This window comes from Rhinoderma darwinii, chromosome 8 (assembly GCF_050947455.1).
Source record: "Rhinoderma darwinii isolate aRhiDar2 chromosome 8, aRhiDar2.hap1, whole genome shotgun sequence".
Lineage (NCBI taxonomy): Eukaryota > Metazoa > Chordata > Amphibia > Anura > Rhinodermatidae > Rhinoderma > Rhinoderma darwinii.
Window position 1 is genome coordinate 37,907,322 of NC_134694.1, and position 19,302 is coordinate 37,926,623.

The following is a 19,302-nucleotide window of genomic DNA, read 5'->3' on the forward strand; positions in this document are numbered from 1 at the left end:
ACATAATTATGAAGAAAAAAATAAGTTGCGTAAAAAGACAAATAAAGGCAGCAAAGATTGAAAATGAGAGACTCGTTGCCAAGGAGGGTAAAAAGAACCCACAAATAATTTTTAAACTCCATATATAATAAGAAACTTAAAACTGAAAGTGTTGGCCATTTTAAAAATAATCTGGGTGCAATGGCAAAGGATGAGGTGAAGGGACACTCTATTAAATGCCTTTTTCTCTGCTTTATTTCCAGAGAAACATCTAATGACAGATGACATGATTAGGGATACAAGAACACTTGACCGAGTTATTTAAAGAGTACTTAACTTTTCAGGGGACTTTTCAGAAAAAGCTATTATATGTGCAGGGGCGTTGTAGGGTCTTAAAAGATCAAGAGCACAAGTCCCAACAGTCAGTGTCGCACAAAATAGGCTTAGATACAATGTCCCAGAATTCAGAATCACACATGATAGACTTAGATACATGGCCCCAGCAGTCAGTATCACACATGATAGGGTTAGATGCAGGGCCCCAGCAGTCCGTATCGCACAATATATGCTTAGATACAATGTCCCAGAATTCAGTATCATACATGATAGGCTTATCCTTATAATTGCCGTCAGGGGTAAATTTGGCATTTCTGGTATCTCAAGCAAAGTTATGTCTGAGGGTTCAGAATCTTATAGGCTGCAGGCTTAATGTGGCCTGTAGCCTTGTGAATGGCATAGCAAGAAGCTGATAGTTCTCTGCTCCACTATAGTGTTCAATCCTGAGGATGCAGATACAATTGAATGTGGCAGTGCCTGTGGATTCGGGGTACCCTGCCAAAAACTGGGCCCCGTATGCCCAGCTCTATTGATGCCACTGTATGTGTGTACGTAAGGAATAACACTATTTCTGGCCATTATATAACTTGTATTCTGCATTTTTTAGCAGTTTTCCCCTCTGCAAGCTCTAGCTCTAATTCTCAGTTGTCTCTAAGCTAGTGGGCGGATCCTATCGGCTATCATGTCTTCTATACACTGTAAACATGAGAAGAGTACAATCCTGCTCCTATATAGAAGCTACAGCAGCACGGAGGATATTATACAGCAGTAATGAGAAGTATAGCTGAGAATCTAGCACTGGGGTGAGAGATAACTTACCAGGTCTGGAGGTAGAGGCCTGGGCAGAGAAATGTTATTCAGTTTAAAAAAAAAGACGGCTTAGGGGTAGTCTAATTACAATGTACAAATATATGAATGGACAGTACAGTGAGCGTTCTAACGATCTTTTTACACCTAGGCCTGTAATTATGACAAAGGAGCATCCTCTACATCTAGCGGAAAGAATGTTTCACTAACATCATAAATGGTAATTCTTCACTTTAAGGCACCATGCACACGGCCGTGCCTGTAATCACGGGCCGCAACTGCGGGGAAGGCCGGCCGAGGACACCCGCCGCAACTGCGGGGAAGGCCAGCCGAGGACACCCGCCGCATTCTGGGCACATGTTCCCATACAAATTATGGGAGTACGGCCCGTAAAACACAAAAGATAGGACATGTTCTATCTTTTCCGGTACATTTCTATGGCCCGGACACCTTCCCGTAAATAAATGGGAAGGTGTCCGTGGACAATAGAAGTGAATGGGTCCGTAATTGCGGACCGTAATTACGGTCATGTGCATGGGGCCTAAGTGCAGTGAGACTCTAGAACTTTTTGCCACGTGATGTTGTAATGGATAACTCCATTAACCCCTTGTCGCCACAGCCATTTTTCATTTTCGTTTTTCAATCTCTGCCTTCACTTTTTTATTTTTCTGTCAATGGACTGGTGTAAAGCCTTATTTTTTGCAGGAGGAGTTGTCGTTTTTTTCACTATTTAAAATAATATATGAAAAATTCTTTGTGGGGTGTAATTGGAAAAAACTTTAATTTCTCCATTGTTTTTTGTTTTGTTTAATTTTTACGTTCACCATAAAAACAACAACTTAACTTTATTAATACGATTACGGCGATACCAAATGTAAGTAGTTTTTTCAATGTTTTGCTACTTTTACAAAGAAAAAGCTATTTAGTGGTATAGAGCTATATAAGTCATCAAACTAGTTTTGACATGTGCCACGCCCTTTAGGGTGTGGTTAGGGCGTGACAAACATATAGCCATGCCCCTATCATTTGATCCTTGCTGTTAGGCGCCTCCCCAGACCACGCCCTTCCGGTTTTGACAGGTGACATGCCTCTTCCAGAATCGGCGTTCCCCAGACCACACCCTTCCAGTTCAGTGACACGCCTCTTCCGCAACTGGCATACCCCAGGCCACACCCTTCCGGTTCCGGTAGGTGAACCCCGCCCCTTCCGGAACAGCATCATATGGCGCGCACGTAGAAGGATTGTGATTGGTGCTCGCTGAAGCCATGCTGTGATTGGTGCATACGGCATTGGGGGCGTGTTCATGCCCGTAGAATGAATGTGATTGATGCGCGCTGAAGCCATGATGTGATTGGTGCGTACCGAGTTGTGGTCGTGTCCATTGAACAGAAACATGCCCTGACATGCCTGGAAAGCGTCCGAACATGTTTTCTGCTGTTTTCTGAAACTATAAGTATACCTGTTCGCATGACAGGGTTACATTTTGAATAATGATTGTGATTGGTGCTCGCTGTAATCAAGGCATGACCAGGGTTATATCTGAACACGTTATTCACAAATTATTTGAATAAAAGCTCACTTTGTTCTTTTTGTATAAACACATAAAATTGCTGGGTACATTTATTGTAAAAAAATAAAATAAAAAATAAAACAATGTTTAAAAGGATTACCTGGGGTGGGATTCTAACCCACGCCGGCTTATACGCCGATTGGATTTTTATGTCCAACGCCTTAAACCACTCGGCCACCCTGGTATAGAATGGGTAATGTGGAAATAGAATAATATGAAGAAGTGTATTAAGGAGATGATTCAGATGGAATTTTAGCTCAGGCGTAGCTAACATTGCGAAGCATGGTACATCTGACGTAGTCAACCATTAAGGTAATGTCAAAACCAAATAAAAAGCAGACGTATATTTCAACATACATTAGTTTATTTTATAAAAACAAAGGCGTACTACAGTTGAAAAGGTAGAGTTATAAATATATGTCAGTCAAATAATGGCAGTTTTATAAAAAGAGGCATTTAGTGAATATTTACAGAACAAATACACGTACAGATCAAAATACACAGGAACAACAAATATTTGCAGCGAGACAATGACAGGCGCCGCCGAAAGCCACAACTCTGCAGTTACATAGTTAACCAATTTACAACAGGCAATACCTTATCAAAGCGTCTTCTTGACAGTGACCGACCTGGGAGTCCAGATAAACTTGGGGAACCTAAAGAAACATTGAGGGGTGTAGAATGTATTTTCTGAAGTGTTAATGTCTCAGTCACGGGTGAATTATCAGACATATTGTTAAGCCTTTTTAATGGTCCAGACGCTGTCTAGTAGAGGCATTAACAACAATTGTAGTCCAAAGAATTCAACGGGGGAGATTGTAAAGGCGGCGGCATTGTTGGGTCAGATACATCAGGAGGCATTAAAAGAGTTAAGCTCGTCTTTTCCTGTTTAAGTTGCTTAGCATAAAACAAGTATTTCTGTAGCACAGTTGTATATCTCTTGATCTTTTCATCTTCTGATAAATAGTTTTTTTGAAGTATCTCAGAAATTTCTGAATCGAGTCTTTGTGTAAACTAAATATGTTTGTCATCGTTATTGAGAGAATTTCTCTGTAAACGCTCCAAATCGTGTTTAGGAACCATGTACATTTTCTCTGCATATTCCATTATCGGTTAGTCAGGGAGCCAATAAAACCGCCCGACTGCTTCACAAGGCGCTTACGCTTGGCAATTGAGCATTTCCTACTGCTTAGGGTTTTTATAACATTACGCCACTTTTTGAGAATACCTACATGGCGTGGTTTTAAGCGTATTTTGCCTTTTAGCACATTGAGAGCTATTTCGCATATAGCAGTTACCAAATCTTTCGAAGCACCGCACAAAATAGTCTTTCTTTGATGCGGCGATGCGCTCATTAGAGCTTTTAAGTTCTGCCAATTGTGGCGTATCCGCTCAGACATACCTACAGCCTTCAAAGGATCTTACACGAATGAACATAGCCCAGAAAGTCAGCGCCTTTTAGATTTTCCTTTATAAACGTATAAATAGGGCGTGTCAGGCGGGAAGAGACCGGTTCTTAAACGGTACTCATCAGGAGTTGCAGCCCTTAAATCCACCAGTAAATAACCGTAGGACTTATGGGTTGCGTCTTCAAAAGCCTCTAAAAAGAACTGTGACTTTCCAGGGTACATTTGGGGTTTTGTGGGTATTTGCTCACCATCCACATAGAGAGCTGCAAAGTTCATGTGATTATGTTTGAAACACAGAGGGTTTTGATCATAGGCCCCCGGAAAACGCGTCATTATCAACAAATCCGATAATAACCATTCTTGGTAACTGTCCCAGCAACAGATTTTCCTGGCTGCATACACGACTGCTGACAGGAACGCTGAAGACCTTCATGCTTACACGGTCAATAGCGTACTTTGCATTACTGCTTAAAAGTCCTTGCGCGTGCCCAAGGCGTACTGCGTGAGATATCTGTACTCTTTTGACAAAGAGCGAGTCATTCAGAATCTGTATCTTGAAAGGTTCAGCTTCAGCCGACAGTAGACAAAATTCATCCTTACAATGGGTAAATTTTATCTTCAGATCGACGCCATTTAAAATCAACTTTTCTTGGAAAAATAAATCGCTATGAAGTTGCCCCAGTACTTCAACAACTTTACTGCGATCGGTCATTAGCGCCCGCTTTGTGAACCCTGTGTTAGCTCCACCAATAGCGCGTACCTGGTGCTGTCCTGCAGTGTCCTTGTAAAACAAGCCGGATGTGAACTGCGTGGATAAAGCGTCCGAGCTGTAGTTAAGGATTGTTTCTATATAGGCTCTATATGGATACAGACTGTTAGATTGAGATATAAGTCTGTCGCCTAGTGAAACATCTAATTGGCTAAACAACGTGGCTATAGGATAATTGGTCAGGCTCACACGGGCTCCATCAGCGACCGGTGTATTGTCGTTTTTAACAATTTGGAGCGTTAAGTAGAGTAGCGTGTTATTTAGGTCTAAATAGTGTTCACTGCTGCTGGCCATGTAGAATTCGAGTGGTGCGGCTTCTGCTATGGCGGCTAGCGGTTGAACCTCGACGTACAGGCTGTTTTCAATGCTTTTCTGTGTAGGCTTTTATTTCAAATAGGTCCAGTTCTTATTTGGGGCATTCAACGGACACTGTATGAATGAAAGCCATGTCTGCTAGAGTTCTTGCCGTAATGTTCAAAATATGTTATGCGCTTCACGACGTGTGTTTTTTTTCTTCTTTTTATTCCTTTTGGGACCTCCCCTGTTGCTGTGGTGTTGGGTTCCTCGCCGTTGTACCGCCTCTTTGCATTTCTGTTTCCTTTTAGGTTTGTTCTTAGCAATGTAAACTAGTCCCGAGCCTTCCTGTGGCTCTCCGGCTATTTTGTTCATCATAGCTGCTGAAAAACGACCCACGACATCTTGAGCTATACCCCTCGCAGCAGTTTTCACGTGAGGTTTTACTAATTCTAAACCTCGTCTAAACAACGGCACGGCTTTCCTGAATAAATTTTGAAAGGCACCACCTAAACCACGACCAGACATGTATGCGTTACCGTGAAATCCTGGTAAACAATGCCCGGCCTGTGCCCTATAGTAGCTGACGTAAATATGTGGCTCCCCATAGTTTTTCACGATTACCATGTCGCCTTTTTAATTAGTACGTGCCTCTTAGCGGGCGAAAGTGTAGTTTAACGATCGACTTCCCGTACTTAGATGGCACATTTCTGTTTTGATCGCTCTTTATTTGAATAGTAATATGATCAAAGTGGTTTTTACTGATGTTGACGTAATCAGGTTTGACGTAATGCTGCGTGATCATTTTGTTGTTACTGCCTGTAATTTCAACCGTTCGTAATAGGGGTACAAAACTATCCCCGACTCTTTGATGTTCGATTATATCAGTATAGACGTATAGCATGTAAAATCCGCTTTTTATATCGGCACATTTTGTGCCATTGCCGGCTACATTGGTTTTATTAGAGTCTAAGCCCAACATGTTCGTCAGTCTATCGCTGAGTATGAAAGGATGCAGCCCTGTTACAGTCACTATTCTTTCAATGGCGTTATATGACAATTTTACATCAATAGGCGGATGCTTGTAATTCTCAATCCTCTCGTTGACGTTTTTTACCAGTTCTTTAACCCCTTCCCGCACCTTGGCGTAACTGTACGTCCAGATAAGCAGTAACTTCGCGCACCTGGGCGTACAGTTACGTCCGCGCTTTAAAAGTTAACCGCCGCGCGGCGCTACAACGCAGCGGCGGTTAACTGTGCAGGGTGTCAGCCCTGCTCTCCCCGTTGCCGATCAGCGGCCTGTCGCCGCTGAAATCGGCAATTAACCCCTTCGATGCGGTGGTCGATTGCGATCACCACATCGAAGAGGTTTACAGCGGATCGGCAGCCCCCCACATGTATTTGCGGGGGCTGGCGATCCTTATCATGGCAACCAGAGGCCAAACAATGACCTCCGGGTTGCCATGTACGGAAGCCTCGGAGGATCAGCCTCCGGCCGTTCCTCCTCTGCTTCCTGTCAGTGTGACTGTCACGTCACAATGACAGTTAGAACACATTACACTACGTGTGTAGTGTAATGTGTTCCAGCAGCGATCAGAGCTGCCAGTCTAAGTGTCCCCTAGTGGGACAAGTAAAAAAAGTTAAAAAAAGATAATAAAAATGTTTTGAAAAAGTGTAAAAATCAAAGTTAGAAGTGACATAAACAAAGAATGCTTTTTTTCCTATAATAAGTCTTTTATTATAGGAAAAAAATTAACACGTTAAAAAAAGTACACATATTTAGTATCGCCGCGTTCGTAACGACCCCAACTATAAAACTGTAATATTATTTTTCCCGCACGGTGAACACCGCGAAAAAAATAAACGAAAAACAGTGCCCGAATCACAATTTTTTGGTTACCAACCCTCCCAAAATATACAATAAAAAGTGATCAAAAAGTCGCACGTACGCCAAAATGGTACCAATACAAACTACATCCCGTCCCGCAAAAAACAAGCCCTTACACCGCTTTTTTGACTGAAAAATAAAAACGTTACGGCTCTAAGAATATGGTGACACAAAAATTAATTTATTTAATAAATAAGTGATTTTATTGCACAAACGCTGCAAAACATAAAAAAATTATATACATCTGGTATCGCCGTAATCGTATCGACCCGCAGAATAAAGTATAATGGTCATTTATAGCCCAGGGTGAAGGCCATAAAAAAAACAAATAAAAAACATTGTCAGAATTGATGGTTTTTGGTCACCTTGCTTGCCAAAAAATTGAATAAAACGTGATCAAAAAAATTTCTGGTACCCCAAAATGGTACCAATGAAAACTACAGATTGTCCCGCAAAGAATAAACCCTCACACGGCTCCGGTGGAGAAAAAATAAAACCGTTCTGGCTCTCAGAATATGGCGATGCAAAATGTGTAGTGTCCAAAAGCGGATAAGATCGGGCACCATTTATAAGTGCGACACCGGCCACATATCTGCGGATTATTATTTATTTACTGCATTATTATACCATGATGTACCCCGCACAGATAACATGTACCCTGATGTACTCCGCACAGATAACATGTACCCTGATGTACCCCGCACAGATTACATATACCCTGATGTACACAGATTACATATGCCCCCACATTATAAACTGAAACACCAGTAAAACCCCAAACAGAACAACTACCAAGCAAACTCTGTGCCCCAAAAGCCAAATGGCGTCCCTCCCTTCTGAGCCCTGCAGCGTGCCTAAACACCAATTTACGTCCACAGATATGGCATCGCCATACCCGGGAGAACCCGGTTAATATTTTCAGTTATTTGTCTTCAGTGGCACAAACTGGGCATAACATATAATGCACTAAAATGGCATATGAGTGGAAAATTGTAATTTTCACTCCGCACCATGCGCTGCGCATTAACCCCTGCGCGCACCATGACATAGCATGTCGTAGTGTGGGGGGTGATGTATGGAGCGTCTCACGTAAAAAATAAAGAATTTAGAACGGCAAAATCGCTGTTTTTTTGGTCACCTTGGCTCTACCTAAAAATGTAATAAAAAGTGCTCAAAAAGTTGTATGTACCAAAAAGTTGCACCAATAAAAACGACCGCTCGTCCCTCAATAAATAAGCCCTCATACCGCTCTATTGACTGAAAAATAAAAAAGTTGTGGCTCTTGGAACGCGGGGAGGAAAAAACTAAGAAGGAAAAGAAAAAAATGGATCACTCCAGAAAGGGTTAATTACTTTCTAATGAAAAACCATTTATGACCACACGTGGGGTATTGCCGTACTCGGGAGAAATTGCTTTACAAATGTTGGGGTGCTTTTTCCCCCTTTATCCTTTGTGAAATTGAAAAAAATGCAACATTTTAGTGGAAGAAATGTCGATATTCATTTTCACGGCCTAATTCTAATAAATCCTGCAAAAGACTTGTGGGGTCTAAATGCCCACTATATCCCTAGATAGATTCTTTAAGTGGTGTAATTTCCACTTTTGGGGGGTTTCCCCTGTTTTGGCCTCTCAGGGGCTTTGCAAATGCGACATGGCACCCAAAAACCATTTCATCTAAATTTGAGCTCCAAAAGCCAAATAGCGCTCCTTCCCTTCTAAGCCTTGCTGTGGGTCCAAACAGAAGTTTATTACTACATATGGCATATTTCCGTAATCGGGAGAAATTGTTTTACAAATGTTGGGGTGCTTTTTCTCCTTTATTCCTTGTAAAAATTAAAAATGGCTACCTTTTTTCAGAAAAAAAGTCGATTTTTACCTTTACAGAATAATTTCAATGAATTCAGCAAAACAACCGTGGTGTCAAAATGCTAACTTTACCCCTAGAAAAATTCCTTGAGGGGTGTAGTTTCCAAAATGGGGTCACTTTCCAGGGGTTTCCACTATTTTGTTCCCTCCAGTGCATTTCAAACGCGACAAGGCACTGAAAACCATTCCAGCAAAATCAGAATTTCAAAATCCAAATGGTGCTCCTTTCCTTCTGAGTCCTGCTGTGGGTCCAAACAGCAGTTTATTACCACATATGGGGTATTGCTATAATCAGGAGAAATTGCTTTACATATGTTGGGGTGTTTTTTCTCTTTTATACCTTGAAAAAATTAAAAATTTCTACGTTTTTTCAGAAAAAAGTAGATTTTCATCTTCACAAACTAATTCAAATAAATTTAGCAAAAAAACTGTGGGTTCAAAATGCTAACTATACCCCTAGATAAATTCCCTGAGGGGTGTAGTTTCCAAAATGAGGTCACTTTTGGGGGTCTTTATTGTTTTGGCCCCACAAGACCTCTTCAAACCTGACATGGTACCTAAAATATATGCTAAAAAAAGAAGGCCCCAAAATCCACTAGGTGCTCCTTTGCTTCTGAGGCCTGTGTTTCAGTCCATGACCGAACTAGGGCCACATGTGGGGTATTTCTAAAAACTGCAGAATCTGGGCAATAAATAATAAGTTAAATTTTTTGGGAAAAACCTTCTGTGGTACAGAAAAAAATGTATTACAAATGAATTTTGTATAAAAAAAATGAAATTTGTAACTTTCACCTCTACTTTGCTTTAATTCCTGTGAAACGCCTAAAGGGTTAATACACTTTCTGAATGCTGTTTTGAATACTTTGAGGGGTGCAGTTTTCAAAATGGGTGATTTATGGGGACTTTCTAATATACAAGACTCTCAAAGCCACTTCAGAACTGAACTTGTCCTTGTAAAAATCGCCTTTTGAAATTTTCTTGAAAATATGAGAAATTGCTGCTAAAGTTCTAAGCCTTGTAACGTCCTAGAAAAATAAAATAATGTTCAAAAAACGATACCAAACTAAAGTAGACATGTGGGGGATGGTAACTAGTAACTATTTTGTGTGGTATTACTATCGGTTTTACAAGCAGATACATTTAAATTTAGAAAAATGCTAATTTTTGCAATTTTTCGCTAAATTTTGGTGTTTTTCACAATTAAATACTGAATCTATCGGGCAAATTTTGCCAGTAACATAAAGTCCAATGTGTCACGAGAAAACAATCTCAGAATCGCTTGGATAGGTAAAAGCATTCCGGAGTTATTACCACATAAAGTGACACATGTCAGATTTTAAAAATCGGCTTCGTCCTGAAGGCCAAAACAGGCTCAGTCCTGAAGGGGTTAACAGAATTGTAATATCCTGACTTCACGTTGAGTTGCTTAAGTGCACCGCCCGGCAGACCTAAATATACGTAGCCTTCATCCGTTTCAAATGTATTCCAAGTGTGTGGGTACTGTATCTCTGTAAGACTGACTTCCCAGGGTCCAATTAATGTGAGCGGTTTAGAAAGTTTGATTGTGTAATTAGAGATCTCATTTTGTGGATATGTGCAGTATGATGCATTGCTTGGAAGCGTTATATAAAACGGTGCCGTCTCCATCTTTCTGCGTTTTTAAATACTTGTTAACTGCTACTTTTCAATCCAACTATTGAATGATGTTGGGTACCCGCGCCACTTCACGTAATATAATGTTTCACTTCTGACACGCCTTTTTTTTTTACTTTTTCAATTCTGTACACCCGATCGTGGATTTCCGGTATTTTTTGTATTTCTTCGGCGTAGAAAGAGCTTTCGATCGGGTCCCCAGAGGCGTCCTTTAACTTATACAGAGGCTTCAAGCCTTTAGTGTTTACCGCCTGCACAGTAAATATGTAATCCGTGAACGTCTCTGTTCATAGACTTTGCTGAAAAGATCCTTACATTTCGAACTCCTGACCTGGTCGCCGTCTTTAAACAAGAGTTTAACTTTTTTAGCTTTGAAATATTCACCGTAAATCTTCTTCCAAATGTCTAGCGAATTTGCGTTTGTGACGTCCACCAGTCGACAGCGTATTGTCCTGTGTCCTGTGTGGTTATAACTGAACATTAAATCCTGCAGAACATCTATATAACGGAAAGTGCTGTGCACTGTAAAATAGCGCCACATTTTAGATTTTAATGTCCGGTTAAATCGTTCTACTACGGCTTTAACGTCGTTGTTGGTTAGAAAATGGTGTATATTGTTAATCTGTAGTACTTTTTTTACATTTGTATTCAAAAACTCTTTGCCTCTATCGGTTTGCAATTTTTGGGGCATCGAGTAAAATGGTCTGAAAGGCGCCTGCGACACTTGCACCTGTTTTCGCCTGTAAAACGGTCGCCCAGGCATATTTTGAAAATACATCGATAACTGTGAGAATATATTTTCCGCCTTCGTTGAAATTGGCAACATCAATCATGGACACGAGATCGGCCTGCCACTGGGCATCTACCCTTGATACACAAATCATATTTATTTTAAAATGATGCCTTAATCACTTATGAAGTGAATAGGCATCTAGAGCCAATAACCAATTTTTGACATTTTTGATTCTTAAGCCGTGTTTTTTCGCCTCTTGGTATAAATTTTTAACCCCTCCAAAACCACCGACATGCTTAGCATCATAATATATTTTATGTAGTAATTCATCATGAGTCGTATTGTCTACATTTGCCATGCTAATTTTATCTTTAGCATCTGTCACAGATTTGCTTGTTTGAAATGCTGGATGTTGACCTTTTAAGCATCAATAACCTGCCGTCCTGCTTTTATAATACGTCTGAAGCAACCTGATGACTGTAAAAGTTGGCCCCTGACCTTTAAGCTTCAGTATACTGCCCACCTGTTTTTATAATGCGTGTGAAGCAACCTGGTGACTGTAAAAGTTGGCCCCTGACCTTTAAGCATCAATATCCTGACCACCTGTTTTTATAATGCGTGTGAATGAAGCCATCTGTTATCTGTACCAGATTTATGTACATCCTCATATTCTGTCTATGGACTGTGTGTGATTGACATTACCTTAATGGTTGACTACGTCAGATGTACCATGCTTCGCAATGTTAGCTACGCCTGAACTAAAATTCCATCTGAATCATCTCCTTAATAAACTTCTTCATATTATTCTATTTCCACATTATCCATCCTATACCAGGGTGGCCGAGTGATGGCATTGGACATATAAAGCCATTCGGCGTATAAGCCGGCATGGGTTTGAGTCCCACCCCAGGTAATCCTTTTAAACATTGTTTTATTTTTATTTTTTTACAATACATTTGCCCAGCAATTTTATGTGTTTATACAAAAAGAACAAAGTGAGCTTTTATTGAAATAATTTGTGAATAACGTGTTCAGATATAACCCTGGTCATGCCTTGGTTACAGCGAGCACCAATCACATTCATTATTCAAAATGTAACCCTGTCATGCGCACAGGTATACTTATAGTTTCAGAAAAACGCAGAAAACATGTTCGGACGCTTTCCAGGCATGTCAGGGCATGTTTCTGTTCAATGAACACGACCACAACTCGGTATGCACCAATCACATCATGGCTTCAGCGCGCACCAATCACATTCATTCTACAGGCATGAACACGCCCCCAATGCCGTATGCACCAATCACAGCATGGCTTCAGCGAGCACCAATCACAATCCTTCTACGTGTGCGTCATATGATGCTGTTCGGGAAGGGGCGGGGTTCACCTACCGGAATTGGAAGGGTGTGGTCTGGGGGACCGCCAGTTCCGGAAGAGGCGTGTCACGGAACCGGAAGGGAGTGGTCTGAGGAACGCCGGTTCCGGAAGAGGCGAGTCACCTATCAAAACCAGAACCGGAAGGGTGTGGTCTGGGGAGGCGTCTAAAAGCAAGGATCAAAGGATGGGGGTGTGGCTATATGTTAGCCACGTCCTAACCATGCCCATAAAGGGGCGTGGTACCTGTCAAAACTAGATTGATGACTTATATAGCTCTATACTACTCTATTTGTTAAAAAAATATATGTTTTGTGTCGCCATATTAGTAAAGCCATAACACTTTTATTTTTTCGTCGATTGAGCAGTGTGAAAGCTTATTTTTTGAAGTTTTTATTAGTACCACTTTTTGATCACTTTTTATTAAAAAAAACTTTGACATCTAAGGTGACCAAAAAAAAGCGATTCTGGAGGTTTTTTGTTTTTTTTTGTTATTACGGCATTCACCGTGCAAGTTAAATAATGTTATATTGCAACACTTCAGATGCGACAATACCAATTTTGGACAGTGACATCAGTGGCTCCTCCAGTAGCAGAATCCCGGCCAGAGCATTGCAAACGCTCTGGCTGAGGATTCCAGTATCTCAAAGCCCCTAACACCACTCTAAGTATGTGTAAATTGGCGTCAGGGGCTCCTGCTGGAGCGGAATCCCCAGCCAGGGCATTGCCAGGAATTCTGCTCATGGAGGAAGCCGCTGTGAAAGCAGGAATCCCCGGCTAGAGCGTTGCCAATGCTGGGATTTTAACGGCCTTGAAAAACGGATGTCAAATGGCCATTAAAAACTGAAATTTGGAGACAGTTGATCAGTTTTTAATGGCTTTATTCACTGCCGTATGAACATAGTCTAATATGTAGATGTGCCAATACCTTTGTCCATATACTATAGGTTAGACTTGATGACCTTTGTCTTTGTTTCAACTTTATCAACTATGTAATTATGTAACTGTGTTATAGGGGCTGGTTTATTGTTTTAAAAGGCAAACAGCAGAGCTTTTGAATGCAGCTCTGAAATGTAATACAGATTGTACCTTACCATTGCAAACATTTTATAATAAGAGCAATATATTTACACAGTTAGGGCGGGTTCACACATGGCGGAATTGCACTTAAATTCCGCTGCGGACACTCCGCAGCGTTAATCCGCAGCGGAGCCGTTTCTACATTGACTTTCACTTTAATTTAGCAGTGTTCGTTTACACGATGCGTACAATTCCGCTGCGGAGCATAGGCTGCGGAGCGGAATTTGGTGTCCGCAGCATGCTCTGTCTGTTGCGGAGCAGTGGCGGACTCATGGCGGAATTTCTCCATTGACTTCAATGGAGATTCAAAGTTCCGCAATGAAGTCCGCAGCTGTCATGCACATGTCATGTGTGCTGCGGATGCGTCTTGCTTTTTTTACTTGACATTTCTTCATTCTGGCTGGACCTATGTATTTCTAGGTCTACAGCCAGACTGAGGAAGTCAATGGGGCTCCCGTAATGACGGGAGCGTTGCTAGGAGACGTCAGTAAATAGTCACTGTCCAGGGTGCTGAAAGAGTTAAGCGATCGGCAGTAACTGTTTCTGCACCCGGGACAGTGACTACCGATCCCAATATACATGTATCTGTAAAAAAAAATGAAGTTCGTACTTACCGAGAACTCCCTGTTTCTGTCTCCAGTCCGGCCTCCCAGGATGACGTTTCAGTGTAAGTGACGGCTGCAGCCAATCACAGGCCAAGCACAGGCTGCAGCGGTCACATGGACTGGCGCGTCATCCAGGGAGGTCGGGCTGGATGCCGAAGGAGGGACGCGTCATAAAGACAACGGGCGGTAAGTATGAATTTCTTTTACTTTCACTAGGGAAAGTGCTGTCCCTTCTCTCTATCCTGCACTGATAGGGAGAAGGGAAGCACTTTTCCCGCAGTCCGCAGCAGCTAGTCCGCATCAATTTTCTGCACATTTTGTGCAGATCCGCAGCCGTAATCCGCAACCCGGATTAGGTGCGGCATTGATGCGGACAGTTGCGGAGGAATTCCGCCATGTGTGGTCATGCCCTTATTGAACTTTATATATAAATTTTATCTAAAAAAACAAACTTTAAATTGTTTAAAAATATTCATTTTCTTAAAGTAATAAAGGTAAATAGTTGTATTTTTATTGTGAGAAAAAAAAGACAAAAGAAGCAAATAAAACAAACAAAGATTATTGTTCTGTTATTTTTATTTAATGAAAAAGATATTATTGAAAATTAAAACACAGGTGCATAAAAACGAAATATTCACAAATATTGTATCGAGAAACGTAAAGAAAATATCTTACATAATTTACATAAAAGCCCCTTTGAAATGTAAAAAAAAAAACATGTCTATAAAGCTCTGTTCACAATTCAATCAGTTCTGTTATTAAACATTCCATTTTGATCTGTCTTGCAGCGCATCCCTTTGACTAATAGCTCTGTCGGATTTTCATCAGGTATTCCAGTACTAATTTTTTGTGTAGTCTGTGCCATGCCCCTTAACCGGGTGGTTAGTGTGGCGTGCCAAAAAGTGGAGGAACCAATAGTAAATAGTAAATACGTCACACTCCCTTTTTCTGATACTTAGATTTTTGGTATCAGTATCGGGGTGCTTGGCATTAAATTATACTTAGCCTGAGCACCATTCTTTTGAATCCACATAAAAACTATGACACGTCTGAACTGCCGGGGTACATAGAAGAAGGAGCTGATATTGAGGTACATAAGAGATCTATTCACAGGTGGCAGGTGACTTCACTTGGGGACTCAGCAGACAGGGGTGTATTATAAAGCGTTTTGTAGAACTTTAATTTGACATGAATGTCGCCTGAAAAAGGGACATAAGATATGGAGCTGTTTTCAAGGGAAAACGGCCTCTGATTTTCAGCCATTTTTTATGCATCAAGCGTTCTTTGATGCATTTTTTACGGACATTTTTGGAGCTGTTTTTCAATTGAGACCAATAAAAACGGCTCAAAAAACGGCTCAAGAAGTGACATGCACTTTTTTTTTACAGGGTTGTTTTTTTACACGCCGTTCCCTGTGGGAACGAAACGCCGTTTCTCCCTTTGAAATCAATGGGCAGATGTTTAGAGGCGTCCAGCCTCCCTATTTTTAGACGTTTTTCGGGGCGTTACGGCCCGAAAAACGGCTGAAAATAAGCCGAGTGAACATACCCTAAGGCCTTATTCAGACGAACGGGAAACAGCGTGATTCGCGCAACAGCTGTCGAAAGGATGAATGAAAACAGAAAAGCACCACGTGCTTTTCTGTTTACAAACATCCAAACGGAGTGTCATAATGATGGCAGCTGCACGAAAAGCATGCAGCCGCGCATCATATGCTGATGCCCCACGGAGCTGTTAAGTGCCTTTTGCGCAGGCAAAAACGCCGCGCTCATGTGAATCCAGCCTTAGGGTAGGTACGGGTAGAGACAAGTTTTTATTTATTCTGTTCACATCTATGCAAACTACAGTTACCGTAACTTGCGTTGTGTAGTTTAAGTCGTAACCATCCTAATTAATCTGGTAAAATGGGTCATTAGAGCAATATTGAGCTAAAATTAACCCCTTCCCGCCACAGTCAATTTTCAGATTTTCACTTTCGTTTTTTCCTCCCCACCTTCCAAAATCCGTAACTTTTTTATTTTTCCATCAATATTGCCATATTAGGGCTTGTTTTGTGGTAAAAACGGCATGTTAGCTTTATTCTGCGGGTCAATACGATTATGGCTATACAAATTTTATATAGCTTCTTTTATGTTTTACTACTTTTACAAGGAAAAAACTGATTGTTAAAAATAAAATTTGAGTTTTGTCTCCATATTCTGAGAGCCATAACTTTCTTATTTTTCCGTCAATTTAGCGGTACCAGTGTTTATCTTTTGCCGGGCGAGCTGTAGTTTATATTGGTACCATTTTGGGGTACATGAGACTTTTGATCACTTTTTAGTTTATTTTTTGTGGGAGATAAATTGCCCACATAACAGCAATTCTGACGCTTTTAATTTTTTATGTATTACGGCGTTCACCATGCGGACTAAATAACTATATATGGTCATAGTTCAGACTTTTACGGACGCGTCGATACCAGTTATGTTAATGTTTTATTTTTTTTACATTGTGCTTGAGGGAAAATGGGAAAAGGTTTTTTTTTTTTAACTTTACATTTTATTTTACTATATTTTCTTGTCCCCCTAGGGGAATTGAACCATCGATCGTTGGATCGCTTGCACGATATAATGCAATACTAATGTATTGTAGTATATCGTGATACTGACAGTCTCCTATGAAGCCCTGCCTGCCCCCAGGCTACCGTGCCAACCAACGGCACCCCCAGATCTCGCCGCGGGGGGCAGTTGGAACGTTACAGATGGTCGTCCCCCTGTTCTTAGTCATTTAAATGCCGCGGTCGCTATTGACTGCGGCATTTAACCGGTTAAGCGAGCGGAATCGTTACCCGGAAGTGTCGGCTGTAACACTCAGCCGACATGCCCATTCTATAGAGCCCGTGAGCCCGCTGCATACTCCACCACCCGACGTGCACCGTATATATACTATACATGGTTTCAATAATATTTTTCTCTTTGGGCATAACCAATAACCATTTTTAAAAGTTGAAAAATATTTATTTGAGTTTCAAAAATATTCATTTCATCATGTTGCAGCAAGTTATCAGAGTTAAGATAAGGATTGCTGACTATTTTATCAGGTTAGTTCAGATGGCTGTAAGCGTCTTGTACATTGATACATTTTAAGGAAAAAGTGGACTCTTGTTTAAAAGCGTGGCTCATCTCCAATATTATGTCAATATTGCGTCAAATTTGTAATTTTTTTTTAATTTTTTTAAGCTCCGTAATCTTTCACTGTATTTCATCTTTATTTGTATTTCTCATTTGTTTTCTAGTCATCAGTATTTTCTTCCTTGTTAATGCAAATATAAATCCATAACATGGATGCAAAACGGATGTAAAATATGAATGCGTATTACAGATCCTTATTTTTCAAGCTCAATTAACTTTTATGTGAAACAAGACGTGCATGTTCAGATGAATATGGAATGCATGTACAAATGCAGCAGTATAGAAATATAGATGTGTAAATTGCTCCACACAATTACATTGGCTCCATATCCAGAACCTACTCTACACAGACAATGTGTGAAAAAGGCCTAACTTGTTCTTTTGTGAACTGTTAGGCTATGTTCACACGCTTAACAAAAACCTTCTGAAAATACAGAGCTGTATTCAAGGGAAAACAGCTCTTAATTTTCAGGTTTTTTTTACGCAAACTCGCTTTCTTCGCTGCGTTTTTACGGCCGTATTTGGAGCTGTTTTTCTATAGAGTCAATGATAAACGGCTTAAGAAATGACATGCACTTCTTTTTCGCAGGCATTTTTTTTACGCGGACGTTTTGAAAAATACGCCCCGTCGGAACAGAATGCCGTATTTCCCATTGAAATCAATGGGCAGATGTTTGGAGGCGTTCTGCTTCCAATTTTACGGCCGTTTTTTGGCCGTTTACGGTCTGAAAAACAGTCGAAACTAAGCCGTGTGAACATACCCTAATAATTAACTGAATTAAAGATGACCCGTGAAATAAACATAGGAAAGTATGCCGTTTCTACAAATAATAATAAGGGTATGTTCACACGGGCTATTTTCAGTCGTTTTTCAGGCTGTAAACATCCCGAAAAAGGCTGAAAAATCGGAAGCAGAATGCTGACAAACATCTGCTTATTGATTTCCATGGGAAATACGGCGTTCTGTTCCGAGGGGGCGTTATTGTACGCCTCATTTTCAAATAACGGCGCATAAAAAGACACCTTGTAAAAAGAAGTGCATGTCACTTCTTGAGCCGTTTTTGGAGCCGTTTTTCATTGACTCAATAGAATTAGAGCTCCAAAAACGGCCGTAAAAAACACCGCAAAAAACACGAGTTGCTTAAAAATACATTTGAAAATCAGGAGCTGTTTTCCCTTGAAAACAGCTCGGTATTTTCAGACGTATTTTGTTAAGCGTGTGAACATAGCCTAATGATTATGGTTTTTTTTAATGTTAGCCTGGGAAGGATGTGAAAGGATTTCTCAGCACAGATTGCATTCATTACCAACTTAGAAAATAGAAAAAGCTAGCCATTAGTATTGCTAAGAATATATACACAGTCTTCTATGTTTATTTTATAGATTAGAAAATTAAAAGAAGTTTTCTTTAACATAATTCATTAGGTTTAACTGCAGTTCCATGGAAAACCACAGATAATTATTTGTTCTATCACAAAGAGCTACTTAGATTCGCTACAATTTGTCAGCTCATGGAAATAAAGCGTTTTGTTAAACTACAAAAGGTTAAATGTTTTCACTACAAATAAGATAAAAAAATATTTAAAAAATATACTCCATTTTGGCATACTTGGCATAATAAAAATTATACAATTTAACAATATACTTTCTGTATCAAGTATTTATGGTGGAAAAACAAAGCAGAGATTTTGAAAATACTAAGGGTATGTGCACACGATGAGAGGCTTTTACGTCTGAAAAGACAGACTGTTTTCAGGAGAAAACAGCTG

At 40.5% G+C, this 19,302-nt stretch overlaps 1 non-coding gene across 1 annotated transcript; it reads right to left on the minus strand.

Moving 5' to 3' along the window:
* Positions 1-2,789: 2,789 nt before the first annotated feature.
* Positions 2,790-2,876, minus strand: TRNAL-UAA (transfer RNA leucine (anticodon UAA)). Its single transcript has one exon. It is a non-coding gene; the product is annotated as a tRNA-Leu (tRNA).
* Between the last annotated feature and the right edge of the window lie 16,426 nt (positions 2,877-19,302).